Consider the following 20,494-nt stretch of genomic DNA (forward strand, 5'->3'; position numbering starts at 1 on the left):
GGCGCGGCCGTGACTCCCAAGGACAGGGTCTTGCAGAAGGAGAAGGTTTATGACTTGTCCATGTGAGGGAGAAGGAGGGGGTCAGGGTGCGCGCAGGGTCAGAGTCGCACAGAGAGAGAGAGGTCTTATGACCCGTACATGAGAGAACAGGGGCAGTCAGATACAGCTGGGGGGCTATGTCAGCTGAGGCGAAGGATGCCTCTTCAAGAGGGAAATGGGGGGGGGGTGCCTGGGTCAAGCAGGAGGGTTGCCTTTTATAGCAGGGTCGCGCAGAGTGCTGGGTTTCATGGTCTATGCATGTGAGAGTGGGAGGGGGGTGCTCAAATGCGCGCAGGAGGGAAGCCAGTGATTCTAATGAGTGGGCAAGAGGCCAAGGTGCCTAAAATGGCTGTTATGTACATATGGGCACGGGCTTTTACTGGGGGAGTGATACGGTCAATATTTTATGGTATTCATGGTGCATACAGGGAGAGGAGTGGGAAAAAGGGAAATGAACGCTGCTTATGTACATCAATTTGTCTATTTTCCACAGATCTGGATGGATGAATCATGCCTGCCAGCGTATGTCCCGGTCTGTCGCCCTCACCATACCTCCTTGTCTCGGCACATTTGTCCAAAAATGTAACCTCCCGTTGGGATCCCTCAGCAAATTCCAATAGTTTTGCCTTTAGAAGTGCAGCCGTAGCAGATTCACTCATAGAATAGAATTGCTTCTTTAGTTCCCTTATCTGTCCCTCCAATACAGCAATAGAACCCCTGATGACCTTCAACACCCCAACCTGCTGTGCATTGACCCCTTATGACGAGCTTGAAGGCCTCCCAGAGCGAGGCTTCAGTGTCTACCGAACCAGTATTGAGAGTAAAGTACTCAGAAATGTCGATCAAATCTCCTCCTTGAAGGCTTCGTCCAAGAGTGCATGTGGGGGTAATCTCCCGGTGAAAGCACGCAGAGGCTTGTCACAAGCTCAGTCTGAGCAAACAAGGGGCGTGGTCTGACAGTGAGCATGCCAGGTGGGTCACCTCTAGCATCCAGGTAGCAACGTCACGCAAAATCAGCCAGTAGTCCAGGCGGGACCAGGCGCTATGATGGCTTGAGATGCATGTCCCCTCCCTGAGCCCCGGATGAACCCGCCAAATATCCAGCAGATCCCCGTCTACCATAATGTCTTGTAGTGTCAGTAGATCTGTGTGCAACAAATAGCACCCACGTTGTCCTTCACTGGCCCCCACTTCCATCTGCCAGGCGTGTCTTACTATCTCAGCAATCCCCTCTGGTTTCTTCTTCAATGGGCCACAGCTCCGATCCGCAAAATGGCGGTTGCGGCCTCCCGAGCTCTGCCCTTTCCTAGCTTCCCCGGTGAGCCACTGCCTCCAGTGATGCCGTTGGGCCCCTCATACCTGTAGAGCTTGCTGTTTGGGCAGTCGCACCCAACGATCGCCAACTCTGCCCTCCGCTGTCTCTCTGGGCGCCCCAGGCGCAGTGGGCCTCCACAGCCGCTGGCTCAATTTGCGGGACAGCCGGTCTCCGCAGGGGTTAGGCTTCGATGCTCCAGCCGCCGCTCAGCTCAGCCTCCAGTGCCCGGGTCAATCTATGCACTCTGCACACAAAAGTATCAACCGAGTGGAAATAGGTGTCCCCACCGCCCGAGGGGGAATTTTCACACCGCTACAGCCCCTCCGAGTGCAGGATTTTGTAAGGATATTCACCCGACTGGTGGAGCACGCTTACAAAGCGGCTCGGCCAGCCCTGCCCCCGGTAATTATTATTATTATTAATATTATCTTAAGGGTGTCTCTCAAAAGGGCATGGCCTCTGCAATTAGGTGTGTGGGTTGAACATGAAAAACTAAATTGCGTGAAACAGCATTCTGGAAATAGTTAACACTCTTCTCTGCAAGCCTAATAAAACATGTGAAATATAAAGAGGAACTACTCTGCTGACGTTGATTACCTTAATTTTTTTTACATTTGGTGTTCCGAAATAGATGAGTGTTTTTTCAAATAAAGTTAAGGACCTGAATATAAGGCCTGATAGAGACCCTTTTAAATGTCCTTTTTTAGGTTTCATCTGCACAGAGTTTGCACTGTGCTTGATAAATCTATTGTTTTTAATATAAACTTAAAAGGAATTTACATCCCGCCTCATTTGTCTCCTGACTTTTCATTGGCTCCTGTGTGTGACACCTTTCCTCCATTTCTATTGGCTGTAGCATATATTATCCAGCATTTACCAATACTTGTTCCATGTCTGCTTCTCTTATCAGTTTATTGACGGTGAAATACTGCTAGCATTTGCTTTGGTGGAACTATATTTTAATAAAGTTTTGTCTTTTACTTTTGTAGCATATGTAAATAACAATTTAGCAGCCAAAAAGATTAAGTGATTTGCAGTGAATCACAAGATGTTGCAAAGTGCCACCGAAAATGAACCAGGATCCCTAGCTCTAGAGTCAGCAGCTCTGGCCACTGCACCACATTCTCTCCACTCCCATGTTATTAATCCGGGAGCTCTTTCCTTCTCCAGAAAGATGATGGATGTAAACAGCTTTTTATTCATTACATAGGCGAAACCAATGCATTACCAATGCTTGTTAGCGATGGGAGAACTTAGCGCCCTCTGTTTGTCTCTGAGAATATTGTGTCTTAACACCTTCCGTGCGGCCCCGATTTCCGCAGTGTGCTGGACATTCCATAACTGGGTGTGGTTGTGATGGAACCATTCCGTCATCAGCACAGCTCAACCGTGACTGATGACGGAATGGTTCCGTCACAAGCATCGAAGGGGTTAAAACAATGGCGGTCAGTCATACTGCCATCGTATTGGGCAGGAGACCTTCCAACAATGAGTTGGCAAATCCCATATGCCGAATTATGATGAGATCCCCAGCACAGCAGTCGGAAAATGCTTTTTACTACTGCAGCAGGGGCTGCAGCCCAGGAAAGGGGCCGCAGCACAAGGCGCAGTAGATAAAAGCACTTTGTGCACATCCATGCACCATGTGCCAGGCAACATGTGATGCCTTGCAAATAGTGCTTGGATGTGTGGAGGGCACTACATATACCGCCAAGGCCACTTAGTAGTGGCCCACAGGGGGTGAGAGCCCTGCTTGGGGCCCCCAAAGTCTGTTTACGTCTGCCTTTTTTTGGCGGTCAGACTGCCATGAAATGGCAGCCCGAAAGAGAAATCATAATCCCTATGGTGGTGTCTGCGCAGGCACTGCCTCCATTTTAGGTATAGAATTCCTATCACCCCGCCCCCGGCCCGACAGAATGTTGGATCCTGTCATAGGCAGCAGTCTTTTCCCCTGACCTCTGCACTCCGACCGCTGGTTTTGTAATCCGGCGGTCTGCACAATGACCTAGATGTCAGGTGGCAGTCCGCCCGACATAGAAATGAGGCCTTTAGTTAGCCTTAACCCCTTAAAATATTCTCTCACATGCCCTTTGTCTCCTGTCTCCTGCACATATAAATGTTGATAGAATTTCCAGAACTCCTCCAATTTCCTATTTTGAGTTGTAATTTACTGCCCCCCTAAAACCATAACCTCCACAATATGGTTACGTATTTGTTCTGGTCTAAGGCGGCTGGCCAGTAGGGCGCCTACCTTATCCCCCCTTTAAAATATTTGATGTCCAAATGGTTTAACATGTATTTGGATAGTGCTTCCAATAACTGTTGGTTGCATTCCCCTATGGGCACTCTCCATTCAACCTCCTATGTAGGTATTAAATACATGATCACATTAAATTTGATTGTTTTTTTGCTTCATTTGTTTTATTGGATTTTTTTTTTTATTTCATTTCAATCCTCCTTTTTCTTCATTTATAAATCATTTCATGTATTCATGATACTCCATACTCCAATGCATTTCTAGCCAAATCGCTCTTCTTCAGGGATCCGGTCTATAATAGAATCATTACACACTGTTTGTATACACATTCATATTTGTCAATAAAGTTATTCACATATTGATTAATGCTATGAGCATGCACTAATTCGTGCTGTTTAGAGGGTCAATCACAAGGGTTCTTTAAATTCATAAAGTGTACAAATGTAAACAGCACAAATTAATGCATGCTCATAGCATTAATCAATATGCGAATAACTTTATTGACAAATATAAAAAAAATCCAATAAAACAGATGAGGCAAAAATTTTTTTATTTACTACCTACATAGGAGGTTGAATGGAAAGTGCCCATAGAGGGATGCAACCAAGAGTTATTGGAAGCACTATCTAAATAATCATATTAGACGTATCCTCAAGACGGAAACGTCACCCCTGGACCACCCCGAAAAGTTATAATACGTTACGTAAAAAAGATCTAAAATCAATCAGGTTGTGCGCAAGCTATCATTGAGTCTTAATATGTATTTGGCCTTTTATAATTCAAGTACTATCATCTGGATCGTGGTAAACACTATTTTACTGCAGACTCAATGTGAGAAAGTCCTTTGCTAATGTTCCTCAAGTTTGAGCAGTTCCTACCTTAAAGTTGTCAGTTGGGCCTCTCTTTCTCTTTTCAAAATTACTACCTCCTTTATAAAGTGTTGCAACTGAGACCATATTGAAATTAACCCTGGGCGTAGTTTGTGTAGTAGCGCTAAGTGTAGCTACGCGGAGTGCACTTCGCACTACGCGAGCTACGCAAACTGTGTAGTGCTGTAGGAAAAATGCTGTTCGCATGGATTGCACAGTGCCAGATGCTTGTCCGCACTGTGCAGTCGTTGCAAATGGCATCTTGCACAGTGCAAGCAGTCGTTTTATGCAGCTCGAGTAGATTTGTACTGGAGCTGCAGCTTTCTCAACGCGGACTGGTAGTTTCCCATCGTGAGGGGTCGTGACCACTCGCAATGAGAAATCTGACCTCCCTGCGGGAGGTATATTATCCACACTCGCGATCGGCAACTTGATGTTGCTGATCGCGAATGAGGAAAAAGGTTTCGCCAGGATATTGATTTTGCGCGGTCACCAACTTGACATTGAGAACCACTAGCAAGCAAGCAAAAAAATGCTTATTCCTGAACTGCTGAAAACAAGAACTGAACCCATCTAACTTGAACCCAGGGTTTGCTCCCTGTTCTGAGGTTTCACAGCCATAAAAGACTTCCTTCAAACCTGCAACAGCACTTGGACTCTACCAGTTGTGAGTTCTACCCTGCCATGTGGTGCCAATGTGGTGCCAATCCAGGCCTGGGTATTTTAAAATGAGCTTCCGTTGTGCAGAGCAGTCAAAATCGACACAGTGATGACTTTGCGCCAAAAACAGAACTGTTGCATTGCCCTTCATCGCGGACGCAGGAGCTGATCTAGGGCATCTCTCTTAGAGATTGTATTCTATTATGGAAGTTTATGTCACAATAATGCAACTCGATTCCTGGACTGGATAAATACTCTGAATGAATTCCTCAAGTTCGTTCTTACAATCAGTGTTGAAGAAATCCCCTTCCTTGCTGTCAAATCTTTCCACAAGAATAGGACCCTTCAAACTGATGCCCTTTAGAAACCTACAAGCAGAAACACCCTTCTCTGCTTTGACGTATTCTCCCCATGTCCTCTATTGGTGAATCTCCCATTTGGGCAGTTATTGAGCCTGAGACATATTTGTAGTGACCCAGAAGACTTTACGTCCCAGGCAAGAGCTTGAGTGATAGATTAAGACAATGTAATTACCCTGAGCATATCATTTGGAGATCATTGACGAGGGCAAGTAATAATAAAAGAAGATCTTATCGAGCATACACATGAAAAGAACTAGAAAACCACCTATTATGTGTTATCACTTACTTGGCCTTTTCCAAGAAGACAGGCGGAACCTAAACAACAGCAAATTGAAAATTGAAAAACCACTGTTTGCACATAGACATGCAAGAAATATCAGGAATGTTGCTGTTCACACAAGGGAACATTGCCGTAAAAAGGATTATTACTCTACCACATTTTGGGATCCCCAACCTGTTAATGGCCATCACCCAAGTTGTAATTGCAATGTGTATCCCGTAACAAAAGATTCAATGAATCTTGACCTGGGCTAAGGTTAAGATTGGTCCAATGTACTCACACCAATTGTATTTCCCTTAATGTAATATACCTATTTACCTGTCCTGCGTTCTGCTTTATATAGGGAAGACAACCATGAAGATTAAAACAGATTGGTGAACAATGAAGCAATTTGAAATGCAAGAGAGCTACCACACAAATGGCCAATCATTACATCTTTCAAGGACATAAAGTTGATGATTTGTTTTAGAACAACTCAAAGTACCAGAAAAAGGGGGCTTTGGCACTCATTTGGTTCTAGAGAAGGAACTGAGATGAATCTATAGGTTGTCTCGCAAAGTGTGGGGATTAAATGATGATATTCCTTAGCATAGTTAGAACTGGAAAAAGACAGATCCCTGTTCACTCTCTACCCCACCAACTACATTTGGTTTGATTGTTGGCCTGTTTGGTGATGAGCCGTTGTGGTCATGCGCAAGTATATGAACTCTCTTCTCCTGCTCTCACCCTGTTAGAAGGTGGTTCTGACACTAGGGACCCGCCTGATTTTTTGCTTTTTGAGCACCTAAGTGTTAAGCTTTTACTGTGGTGGGGGCTCATAATCTGGCACTCACCCACAGTGAAATCATAATGAAGGAGACTGCATGGAGATTTTACTGGTGTCCCCCTGGCAACAACTGGCAGCACGGCTGGGGGTGGCCTCCCCGAGCCGTATCCTCTTACCTGGGGGTCCGGGTGGGACCTGGCCCCCTCCTGAGGCTGGAGGCCACAGCGCGGCTCCCCCCGAAGTAGCGGGAGAGCCGCTCATCAGTTATACAGCAACGCCCATAATGCCTTGCAGGCCAGGACCGCCCTGCAAGGGCAATCCAGAGTTTTCAAGGCTTGTGGTGGCCCCAGGAGAACTGGGTCACCACCACACATGTGCTAAGGTGCTGGGGGAGCTGATAGAGAAGCGCAGTCTCCCCCATACACGAAGAGGAAAGTCCCACCCCAAGTGTCTAGGGGATTGGAACGAATAATCCCTCAAGGGCTCAGCATGAATTTTAAACCATCTGGGCTGGATCTTTTGTTCTTCACCTGAGAGTGAATTGAAAAGTGCTTCATGGAGTGAAGGGCTGAGGAGGTGGATGTCTGGAAGAAGGTATTCCCTGGAAGTGAAGAAGTATAATTGCACCACAAATACTTTTACTAATTTTATTCCTGATAGAGGGACTGAAGGTCATGTGTAATTTGAAGTACTGATGTAAGGAGATGGCATAAGCAAAGTGGGGTTATGTATCAGACATTCCTGCTAGGGTGTTTGGCTTTATATGCATAATCCTGTGATCATCTGTGATGCCTTTAGGGTGGTAATTGCAATTCATCTTTAATGATATCCAAATGTTATGAGTACTGTCATTCTAAAGTGTGCGTACACATGTATTCTTGCTGCTTCGCTTAGGTGAAGACCCCAGACTGTTAGCCCTTAAGATGTATAGGTGCAAACCTTATGGTCAGTAGGAGTTGCTCAGTCAGGGTCATGTGTCACCAAGGCAGGTGTACCCCTGTTTAATGCTTGAGGAGGTAATGGGGGGCTGTGCCACTGGGATGGTGCCAGTGCGCAGGGCCCTCGCTCCAGAATACGTTCAACTAATTGCATTGGGGCAAGATGATATGCATACATGGGAGTGGTTGTACTAGACCCCACCCCCCTCCCCTGCGGGAGTGGTGGAGATGTTATGCATTGTCACAAAGTAATTCCAATCACTTATGTATATTTGTTAAATTGGTGCATAGTATTGAGTAGTATGTGTGTTTAATAAATGTACTCTTACTTTTATAAAGCAAAGTAGACTAGACAATCAATTATTGAGTGTTATTTTTGAGCACCTGAAAATGGCGATTATTAGCCCACACCACCTCCCTTGAGTAAGCGTCAGAAGACTCTGCAATGCTACCCTCTGAAAGTCAGGCGCTATAATTGGGTGTTTGGTTCCCAGTGAAGGACAAATGTAGTCATGCTATTTGTGCAGGCCTCACAGATGCTGCCTCATTTTCCAACACACCCAATATATAATATTCTCAGTAACAACCTGTTCCAGGAATGACACATATTGTTAGTAGTGGATGAGACAGGTTTGCAATGCAAGTAATTTCACGCATTTCTTGTGTTGGCCCTCACTCTCTCTCCTAAAACTCAAACTTAGCCATTTTTAAATTCCCTTTCTCTGAGTCCCTAGAATGAAATTGCAGGTGCAAACAAAGTGCTCCCATCACAAGTGGGGTTGTGCCCACCCAGTACCAGCAAAACGTACTAGGTAAGGACTTGATGAAGAAGCATAGTACATAGGGGTTGTGAGAGTCTGCTAAAAGGACAGGAGTCCTGCCCTGTACTTTATCTCATTTTTTATATTTTACAGCAAATCGGATGGTCCCTACTTTCATTGGCCTATGTATTCAAGTAAAACATAGTGCTGGAATAGATCGTCACTGATACTTCACACATTAAGACCGTGTTAGAACTGGGGTGGCTGGCTGGCATAGGTATGCACCCTGTCCTGCACCTCTAAAAATGAGGTATCATCACCCGAAGTAACCTCTTTTTTGATGTTACCCTGATTTTGTGTGGGAATTGAGGTAACTCTCCCGTATTTCTTTCCCTCTCTCCCTCTTGTTGGTATTCTCTCATTTAATAGTAGACAACTGTATTGTGGATCTTTGTATAAGTGTGACAACTGGAATGGTAATTAATTTGATATGAAAATACCAATGTTTCACCCTTTTTTCTCTCCCGGTGCTTGGTATTGTGACGGAATTTTTTTTTATTGCTTCTGATTTTCAGCCAGAAGATATGTCACAAAACTATTATTCCATGATTAAACTACAGCAGGATCACCTTTCTTTTCGCTGGGTTTTTCAATTCCTTCTGGCCTTCACTGTAATGGAATCTTGCTACATCAGGAGAGAAGCTTCTTGCCAAAGCTGTGTGGTCGAAGCCCTGAGCGCTGTGGGGTTGGCTAACTGCAGAGGATAGGTTCAGGGCCTGACTTCTAGCACTGAACACCACTTGCTAATGACCAGAAGGCGAGCCCAGCAGAGGCTGGTAACATGTGTTGAGTAAGGCAACGCTACTGCCACCCCTGGTTTTGCCAAATGCCAAGACAAGCGGTGAGTGGCCCATCCCCTTCCCGAGGAGGGTTAGATACAGGTCTGGCTGCTGGCAGGCTCTACACCCACCCCTTAGCAAGCAGTTAATTACCACTACACCCAACCTCCCATGCTCAGCGAGGATTAGCCACCTGTGGTGGATAGACAAAGGCCTGCGGCCAAACCCACTACACAAATCTAGATGCTATTGCCAGCAGGGGTCAGTTGCCTGCAGTGTTTAGAGCCCCAGATCCCAGGCCCTGCATTTAACCGGTGCTGCACACTGCCAAAAAACCACAATGAAGTGTGGGTTGGTTAGTTTTGACTGGTTGATTGCAGGATCTGCATCCAATTACTGCTGCATGTGACCGAAGGTTGTGCGTAGAATAGGTTGGCTGCTGGGTCATGCCCTGATGACAACCTCAGTTATACATTAAGTACATGTGCAGCTTGTGTTTTCTCCTTGCAGATGGTTGAGGGCAGCACATGGCCATAAGCTCTTCACTGGGGGGATTGGTTACCCATGGTGAGATGGGTACAGGCCCGCAGTCAACCTGAGCTGTACATGGCCAAAGGCTGTTGGCTACCCATTGTGTGTTGGGCAGAGGAGGCCAGGCCATGCAGTTAAGCCCTATGCACACAGCCATATGCTATGTGAAGAGGGGTTGACTGCGTGTGTTGGATTGGGTTTAGCAGGGAATGCCTACTTGCAGTGGGTTGGGTGGAGGGCCCGGCTTCTTGCAAGGCTGTGCAGCAACCCAAACTACACACAGCCCTTGAGCCTGTGTGGTGTAGGTTTGAGTAAGACATTAGTTGACTGGTTGAAGGGGTAAAACCCTACTGCAACAGAAACCACAATCCTAGTCAAGAGCAGAAGTCACAAGCAAACCCTAATTTAACCTGTGCTCAACCATCAGGGCGCTTGGCACAGACCAGTGAAGGCTTAGCTCAGAGGCAGTGTGTAAAGTATTTGTGCAACACTTCAAACAGTAACACAGTGAAAACACACCATAAAAGTAATTGTTAATAAATAAAGCAAGACCATAATGACAAAAATCTAAATTAGCAGAACCGCAGATATGAAAGTTTTAATACTTAAGTAAAAAGCACAAAACGCCAATCAAATCTGTTAAGCTGGACCGGAACAAAGTTACAAGTTCAGGCTGACCGCAATGGAGAGCATCCAGTAGAGTAGCAGGCCTTTAAGGGGCACAGCAGTCCTTCTTCCTGGAAGAGTATCCACAGGTCCAGAGGTGTACTGAATTGTTTTGTGTGAGGTCCAATATTTATACCCAGTTCTGCCATTGGACTTCACCCAGTCATATGACTCAGAGGCTAGCTACAGGCACTAAATGGCTAAAGCAGGAAAATGCCAACTTTCCAAAAGTGGCATATTCAAAATTGTAACTTACAAATCAGACTTCACCAGAGAGTGAATTTTTCGTTACAATTCCAAAGACACTTACCATAAATGGATTATCTGATCCTATTTAGAAATGATCACTTATTAAAAGTAATATGGTAACTCCAATGTTACCCTGAGGGAGAGGTAGGTTTTGCAGTAGTGACCAATGCAAGAGACTGATGTGAGCAGGAACCGAAGAGACACCAAGCCCCGGTGAAATTCCAAAAGAAAATGTGAACCTAACAGCAGGACCGAGGAGGCCGTCATAATCGAAAGAGGAATCTTTGCAAAAGCCCAATGAATGTGCTCTAATTAAAAAAGAACGAGAATTATAATAACCTGTCAGGTTTCAGAGGAGAACCCAAAAGGAATAAGAGGTTCAAAACATGTTGAGGGACAAACTTGGGGAGTTTTAAAAGCCTTAGAGTACATCATTATGGTTGGATAATAGAAACGTTGATCAGAGTGGCATGTTATGTTGATTCATTCACTTCTAGACGGGGTGATTAACTTTGCGCAGAACAGACAGCATTAATATTTTGTTGCATAAGTTGTTAGATTAAATGACATGAGAAGTTGAGATAACAGTATGTTAATTGTATGATTTTGTGATTATTCTACAGTGACCCCCGAAGAAGGGCATGCAGCCTGAAATGCATTGGGTGATTTTATTGTAATAAACACTGCTTTGTATGAATTCACGTATCCATCATGTTCTTGGAAAAAGTCCGCAGTGACACCATGGAACAGTAGAAACTTGAAAATAACGTTCATTGGATTTAATTTGTACAGTGGACATACAAAAAAGACTTAGGAACTGATAAAGTCTACTGTTACAGACCGGCTTAGAACCCCCAAGGGAAATTAGTAGCAAGAGGGTGTGCATAGATAATAACAACAACTACAACCTTTGCATTTTGTTCATTATCATACTGGTGGTATGAGTATGTGTCAATAAATGTCACTATGGTGTACGTAATGTCAAAGTTTTGTACAGCGTTGTATAGTATAAATATGTGTCTTTTTGATTATCTGAATATGGTTTAACGAATATGTTTAAGTGTAAAAAATGGCATAGAAGAACACAAAAAATAAGTTATGAATAAACACACAGGTCAAGAAAATGTATTTACTTCACCGAGAATATAAAGTGTTCCTTGAAATATTACAGAAAGAGTAATCTGCTTTCTATATGTTTTAAGGAGGGCCAACCCAGCTGTTCAAAAGGGCTAACCCCCAAATGCGTAACTTTCTAAAAGTGGCAATTTCAAAATTGTAACTTACAATCTGAATTCACCATGAGGGAGAATTTTTCATTCAATCAATCAATAATTTGTAAAGCGCACTACGTACCCGTGAGGGTCTCAAGGCGATGGGGGGGGGGGGATGCGCTACTGATCGAACCGCCAGGTCTTGAGTATCCTCCTGAAGGTCAGCAGGTCTTGGCTCAGTGGGAGGGTGTTCCATGTCTTGGCGGTGAGGTGGGAGAAGGATCTCCCACCGGTGGTTGTTCTTCTGATGCGCGGGACCGTGGCGAGTGAGAGGTCGGCGGAACGTAGCTGGCGGTTGGGGATGTAGAAGGAGAGCCGTCTGTTGAGGTAGGCTGGGCCAGTCTTGTGGAGTGCCTTGTGTGCGTGGGTGAGGAGCTTGAAGGATATCCTCTTGTTGACATGGAGCCAGTGCAGGTTTCTCAGGTGGGGGTGATGTGGCCGTGGCGTGGTACGTCGAGGGTCAGTCGTGCCGAGGCGTTTTGGATGTGTTGTAGTCATTTTGATGAGCTTGGTCGGAGTTCCCGCGTAAAGGGCATTTCTGTAGTCAGTACATTTCCAAAGACACTAAACATACCCGCCTTACCTGGTCCCAATTGAAACTTATTGCTTATTAAATGTAATAAGATAACTCCAATTTTAGCCTATGGGAAAGGTAGGCCTTGCATTAGTGAAAAAAGTATTTACGTTTTTCACCACCAGGACATGTAAAACTTAAAAGTACATGTCCAACTTTTTAAATACACTGCACCTCTGGACTGTCCAGGGCCTACCCTATGAGTAACAAATGTATTAAAAGGTTTGAGTCATGCAAAACGATTATTTTGCAAGGTTGAAATTACAGTTTAAAACAACACTACTGGCTGCAGTGGTAGACCTGAGACAAGCTTTAAAAGGCTACTGTAGTGGGTGTCACAAGGAGTGCTGCAGGACCACTAATCGCATGTTATTTATAGGTTCGGGGTACATGGAGGTCCATTTATTAGGTACTTATAAGCAAATTAAATGTGACAATTAGGTGGACACTATTTGTAATATGTTTTAGGGAGAGCACACACACACTTTAGCACTTGTTAGCAGTGGGAAAGTGCACAGTGTCCTGAAGTCAACTAAACCAAATTCAGCAAAACTGGAGAGTGAAGGGAAAATGTGTGGATGTCAAGTCTCACAGCCGTATTTTTTCAGATTCGGATCTCACATTTCCCTGATCAAAACAAATTAATTTCTGACAAATGTAAATTGTCTAAGTGCAAGAGGCACTGAACACGCATTTTTGCATTCTGTGATTACTTCAAGCATACAGATTAGTGCTGAGCCACCTCATTACTCCTATTTGACCTCTAAGCAGCTTTTGACACTGTGGACAACAATTACTGCTTCAGACACTAACTGACACAAGAATTCACTGCACGGTCATACAATGGATTGAGTCCTACTGCCCAGGCTTAATACAAATTGTGGCACTGCTTCCATTCCTGTAGGCACCATTCTCACAAAAGGTGAATGTAACCCAAGGCTCAAAAGCTGCCAATTTGTCTTCAATTAATTCCCTGTGCTACCTAACATATTTAAGGCCACCTATGACAGCTATGCGGATAATATCCAGATTATTCGAAAACTGGGAAAACCATTCATTCAGAGGACATCTGATTCTCACGAAATCATCAATCTAAACCCTGGGGAAACTAGGATTCTCAGGTGTATACTATGGGACACCCACCAACACACCACTAACCTACCCAAGGAGATCGGATACTACCCTAGCTGACAGAAATAATCTGGGAGTGATAGATTCCAAAACTCTCATTTTATAGGTAGGTCAGAAATGTGATAAACTACAGTTTCAACACTATGAAAAAAGTTTGAGATATGTTTCCTTACTTGAGTTACTCTTCAGGCTAGTACTGCCACACACTAGCTATGCAAATGGACTCTATATTGGGCTTACAAAACATTTAATCAACTTCAATGCCTTGTGAGACAGGTTCTCAGCTTGAATCAACGCAACCGTATGACTTCTACACTCAAGGCCCTATGCTGGCTACTTGTCACTTAACTAATTTCATTCAAAGCCCTATGAACATTCTCCATTGGGCAAATCCATAGTACTAGACCAGCATATCTATTGACATTTTAGGCTCTACAACCAAAGAAGTCAAATTAAATCAAGAAAAGGCACTGCTCATGGTCTTCTCATCTTTGATTTGGCCTCCCGTGGTCCATTTGGGGAGAAACAATCAGAGTTTCTGTATTTGGTAATCTGGCTCGGTATTTTGCTGGTAGTATGGATGATGACTTCTATTTAACTTTCTAACAGGAAGAGGAAGTCGGCCATCTTGACAATACTGTTTTTGTGTTGGCTTGGAAGAACAATGTCCAGGGCGGAGATGTCCATACACAGTAAGGAATGAGAGGAGGGGGTAATTAACCACTGCTTGCTAGCATCCCCTCCCTCCCTCACAGACTCACTCCGAGGCACCAAAAACAAAGTGACATATATATCAAAACGCCTTAAAAGTGGAAGCTTGAGAGCGCTACATAGACAACTTAAAAAACATACATTAAACATTTTTCAAAAGATCTTCTGAATAAAACACGTAGCCTTCGCAGTGCCTGGTTTCGACATCTCACAACTCCCTTCTGCAAAGCACTGCGGGTGAGTGGTCATTTGACACATCTCTCACGCAGGGCGGCTGCCCCCTCCTCAAAAGCATCCTTACATCCTTAGGGGCTTATTTACAAGTACCTTGCATCGCCGGTGCGCCACTTTTAACATGGGAAAAAGTGGCGCACCGGCGGCGCAAGGGGCTTGTAATAAGCCCCTTAAACTCCATAGACAGCACTCTTGATGTGTTTTCCCCGGGAAAAACTCGGAGGCGAATCAAGCTTGGAGCCCGCCGAGCGGCAGCAGACACACGGGCACTTTCCTCGGATTTATCGGAGAGTGAAGTGAAAACCCCGGCTGCTCCCGGCGTGAGGCGGTGGCTTCGACACCTGAATCACCGTCAGACAGCCGGTTCCAGCCGCGGCGCAGGAGCACATGTATTTTCAATCCATTAATCTGTCAAGGGTTTTCTTCGCGCTCGTTTCCGCCTGAAATTGCCGGTAATTAGGACATTTGTGTCCGGGCTGCGCATTTTTCATCGGGGCGCGCGTGCGCGGTTCCCTGGGCCCGGCCCGCACAGCGCTTGATCCTGGGGTGATGATGTGGCTGCTGAGAGGGAACATTGCGCTCCGGCTGCGTTGGTTTTAAAATGCAATTACTTGGGCTTTACGTGGCACCCAGGAACGATAAAAGTAGCGACTGACTTCCAAAGAAACTCGAAGTCCTGTTCTCGAAAATATGAAACAACCCTGTGTACGGAAAATACCTGGTCGAGACAGGGTGTGCCTTTTCACCACAGTCTGTACTGATTTTCGGTGGTCTGCGGCAACCATTTGTTTGGAGACACAAAAGAACATCCTCTTTCTTTCTGGCGAGTCCAGTAGGTGAGAACGAGGCAATGGCAGGAAGACCAGTCGCTGACCGCCCCTATGGTCAGATGCCACATTGATGTGAAGGCCACTTGTATTGTGACCAGAGGCGCAACTAGAGCCAAATTTCAGTGGGGGCTACGACATTTTTTATTTTAGGGTGGGCTAATTCTTCAAGCAATAGGCATCTCACAATAACCACTCCAACACTGAATGTTAGCGTAAAAGGCCATTTATTAGGACAGGGTTGACAACAATAATTAACCAAAAACATCAATAACTTTATCAACAATTCCAAACGTCATGTCTTTCATCCATCATCCATTCCCACACTCCAGTTACTCTCTCCCGCTTCACTCAGCGATCTCACTCTTATCTTTCAAGCTCCAACAGCATTTCCAGCCATCGCACTCTTGCATCCCGCACCCCCATCATGCACCTGTATCCCCCTCCCTGGGGTGGGGGGGCATGGGAGGGGGGGTGAGTGTGCCCATCATAGACTCCCCACCCCTCCACAGTACTGCTAGCACCAACCTTCAACCCGTCCTAAACTGGCACACTATTCCGGGTAATTACCCGTTTCCCACTCCTGTAAAATGTAGGGTGAGAGGGTGGATCAATCTTAAAACTAGACCCTTCACTAATGGCGCTGAGGGCAGAAAGAGGCAGAAAACTCCTCCCCTGCCCTCCTTATACCCTAATCCTAACCCCACCCCTAACACAACCCACTAACCCTATCCTCAGCCCTATCCTTCTGGTCTTACGTGAAAACCCCAGGGGAAGACTGGTCTGCCGACCCTACTACCCCCAGGGGCCGCAGAGTGGAAATGAAGGGGTGAAAAAACAACAAAGCCTCGTTAACACCTAAATTGTTTTCTAAAAGACCTGTGAAGTACTCGGGTGCGGTTGATATAAGCTCAAAAACTGTCTGTGTCCTCCCAGTAAGCTGCCTCAGCCGGGGCTGACACACACGATGAGGGGGGAGAGACTCGGGCGGTGGGGTGGGGGGGGCTGATGCTCTTTGAGTCCTGTGGGCATTGATTGTGCGCCTGATTGTGATCGCATTTATAGAGCACTTACTACCACTGACGAGGCGTTGAGGCTCTTTACACCTACCAGGACGCTGCTCTGCAGCCAACGTTAGTCTTTAGCTCAGTATTACTGGTTAGAGTTTCGTGTTTCCACTCACATCATGCATTCACTCCAGCCTCTTTGTGGTGGATTTAGTTAATAGGAGTTACTTGTAAACATTAATTCAGGGAAGGGTAGGGCGTGGGGGTGAGAAGATCTCATGCCCACAGTGGGTAGGACTAACAGATGAGCTAGAGTACATTGTAGGTATTGTTAGGTTACAGTGTTATGACTTTCAGAGGAAGGGGAGAGGTTTGGGGTATTGAAAATGAGCTGTGGGCAAATTGAAGAGATACAATAATAGAGATTAAGGCTAACATGGCACCCAAGGACAGTTGAATAATTGACCTACTCTTAACATCTGTGCGGTACGATTTACCGCCGGGTGCTGAGCCCTAACGAAAACTGGCGTGGTCATGATGGAACGGTTCCATCATGAGCACAGCTCAACCGATGCTCATGACGGAACCGTTCCGTCATGAGCATCGAAAGGGTTAAGAAGAATACACACCTAGAGACCCATATTAACAAGTAATGCAGTCCTTGTAAAACCATTCGTCGACAGGCAAACAATGGCCACCTTTCTATGTTTACTTTACTTCTCTTGATACTTCACATATATTTCTTCATCAGTTTAAATGGCGTAAAGCATACGGCCTTGAAAGGACAGCTTTGTCCTACGACTGAAGACCTACAAAAAATTCATACGGGAAGCTTAATCCACTTATTTCTCAAACAAAATCACAAAGTAATTATATACAACTACACTGATGACATGCAGCTATTGTTCAATCTCAAGGACACTCCAGGATCTATGGAACTCTTCCAGAACACTAGGATCTTTATCAGTGACTGGGTGAATTCCCATCAACTGAAACTGAACATGGAAACAGTTAAAAATATATATTTTGGCCACATTTGCAACTTAATGTGTTTGGTTGGACTCCTGCTCAAGCTACAGAGACACAACAAGCTGCAAAAGACCTTTCCTTCAACTAACCAGTAGCAAGTGGACCTGGAACGGATCCTGCTGTTGTCCTCTGCCGAACACTCTGTGTGTCCCTAAGTGCCTCCTTGAGGTCTTGGGGGGAGGCTTCAGAAGTGTACTCCTTTTGTGGATTTGTGTCCTCATATAATGCAACTGGTGCTATGTAAAGCGCTCTGATACCCGAATCGGGTCAAGTTCGCACTATATAAAACTCTGTAAAAATAAAGATTGGAACTTAACCCCTTACCTGCAGGGCTAATTCCCCCACGGTGCGGGGGAGAGGGTGTTGAGCACGGTGCTGCGGTGCTCATGACCAGACCAGGTCATCATGAGTCACGGTGGAGCTGTGCTCATGATGGCCTGGTCTCGTCATGACCCCGCCCACTGATTAATTCTCTCACACAGGTGGGGAATTAACCGTGCGTGGGCGCAGCAGCACCGTTATGATGAGACCAGGCCACCATGAGCACAGATCAACTGTGACTCATGACGGCCTGGTCTCGTCATGAGCACACATGGGGTTAAAGGACTAACGGCCCAATTTATATGTAGGCGGATGGAGTATTATCTGTTGGCATGGTGGAGGACTTTATGACCTCTTCTGCCCGCCATATTTAGATATGTCCATTGGGCCACCGGATAAATCTAGCATTTTCAAGTTCCCGGAAATGCATTGAAAGTTTGACTTACAGCTCCGTCAACAAGAGAAGAGCCATACGCCAAGTTTTCAAGTTTTTTTTATTTCCAAAAAAAACCCATATAGTTTCTGAAAATAATCAAAATAATTCCCCCTTCTCCATGGGAGGTAACTCTCATGGTGAGGGGGCATTTTGCATTTTCCACTGTCCTTTACCACAAGGGATTTCCTGGCGGTGACAGGCAGTGAAAATAGATCTCTAAATTAGATGAGCGGACATAAAGAGCAACCTCTGACAGCCCTTACTCCGTCAGGTCTTCGGAGAGGTGTAACCATGGGGGAGATGGAGTACTCTCTGCTGTCATCTACAACTAATACACCAAGCCCCTTCAGTCTCTACTTTCAGTTAAGAACATTAAAATTCACTAATATACTAATGACATTGTAGTAGCGCAGTGTGAATGAAAAGGCAGGAAACGTAAGTCTTCAAGCGCTGGATTTAATAGCCACAACATCTGACTCAGGAGAAAATGTCAATCTTCGAATCTGGTTTACACCAAACTAACATGAGCATTCTACATTCCAAAGAAACAGTTCTGGTTTGTAAAAGAAATGACATCACCACAATATCTCCCTCTCTTACACAAGGTACAACAAGGGCAACAACATACAAGTTAAATAATGGAAGAATAAAGAAATCAATTTGAAAATCAGCTGCAATTAAACAGCAACACAAGCACAAAGAAAAAAACGAGAAACTGATTAATATCACTAATGGTATCCCGCAAACAAGCTAAAAATGAAAGAAAGGGTTAATCATGAAATCTGAAAGGTTAATAACGAAACCTGAAAGGTTTGGTGATAATACAACCACTACTCCTCTGTTTGGGAAGATGAAGAAAACCAGAGGAAGAACTGACTTCAGCCATATCAGAAGAGGAAGATGCAAGTGAAGACTTGTGGAAATTCACCTTCGCTGTTCCCTTGTTCCACCATTCATTCCTGTCCATGTGAACAGCATTCCTGGTCAAATCTTCCACTCTCACCCGTGCTTTGAATTTTGACCTTCCCTTCACAATATGATTGGGATCTTTGACACAAACCCAATCCTTAACATACAGATCTGACCTAATGGGTAGCACCCTATGCACCACATCATACAGACTTTTCATTTTTGCTTGAAACTTCTCAACTCTGGGTCTAACAATTATATCAACACTCAACATTCAATCACTTTTGGCTTGACACTCCCTCAACCTTGCTGACACAACCTGGAGGCAGGAGGACGCCCCACATGATTTCAAACAGAGAAAAACCAGAAACAGCGTTTGGACAGGACCTGTGTGGCTATAACATGTCCTCCAGAGCTTGATACAACTCCACCCTGTTCTGTACAGCCCACTGTATGCATTCCACCAGGGTGCGGCAAATTTTTTCTACAAGCACGTTTGCTTTGGATGATATAAAGCAATTTGTTTGTCTTATGGCATTGCTGTCCAGAATTTTTTTTTCATTTCCCTCGATACAAACTAAACTCCATTGTCAGGGACAATCTCTTTGGGACACCCTTCTCTTAAAAACAGATTACTGAGAAACTTGACAACACCAGAGGTGCTGGTCTCTTCCCCAAATTTCCCCTCCCACCATTTACTGTAATAGTCCACAACTACAATGGCAAATTTGAATTTAAGTGGCAATGTACTGATAGGACCGATAAAATCAGTAGCCAGTTTGAACCTCACACACTCAGGCAAACTGACAGTTTGGAGGGGAACAGCTTCAGTTTTGAGGCCCTTATCACTCTTGACACACATGACACCAGAGCGAACACTGGCAATGATGGTAGTATCCATACCAGGCCACCAATAACTGTCTATGATCTTCCTCTTGGTGATGGTCTGACCTAAGTGTCCCTCGTGACCATACATGATTATTGTATCTCTCAAACCAACAGGTAAATTATTTGCCATTGTTCACAGTGCGCCATCCATGCTGTTCACTTCTTCAATTGCGTCGCCACTCTCACCACAGACACTTTTTTATGCACCAAGTATTATATGGTTGTCACCAATTCAATTTATGCAGTGCTGCTTCCAACTGTATAACTTCCGACCATGAACTTATGTCATAATATAAAGATGATTAACTATCTTTCTTCATACTAATGAGTACTCTCCTTATTTCCTTGTGAGTAATGCTGTATGCATGCATACTTAATTGTCTACACATCCTTACCTATCAGGACATTGTTTCTTAATGCATCAAACCAACAGGAGGCACAAATTTATGACCCCGTACCAGCATCCATTTTTTCTCAATGGAAAGCTCATCAGCAACCTTGAAATAAGCTTGCAAACCATATGGTAAGGCTTTCTCCTTGGGCCAACCACTCATGACAAATTTCCTGACACGTTCAAGTTCCTCATCTTTAGCAGAATTATCAACCCACTCCTGTTCTGTGGAA

This window comes from Lissotriton vulgaris, chromosome 1_2 (assembly GCF_964263255.1).
Source record: "Lissotriton vulgaris chromosome 1_2, aLisVul1.2, whole genome shotgun sequence".
Taxonomy (NCBI): Eukaryota; Metazoa; Chordata; class Amphibia; order Caudata; family Salamandridae; genus Lissotriton; species Lissotriton vulgaris.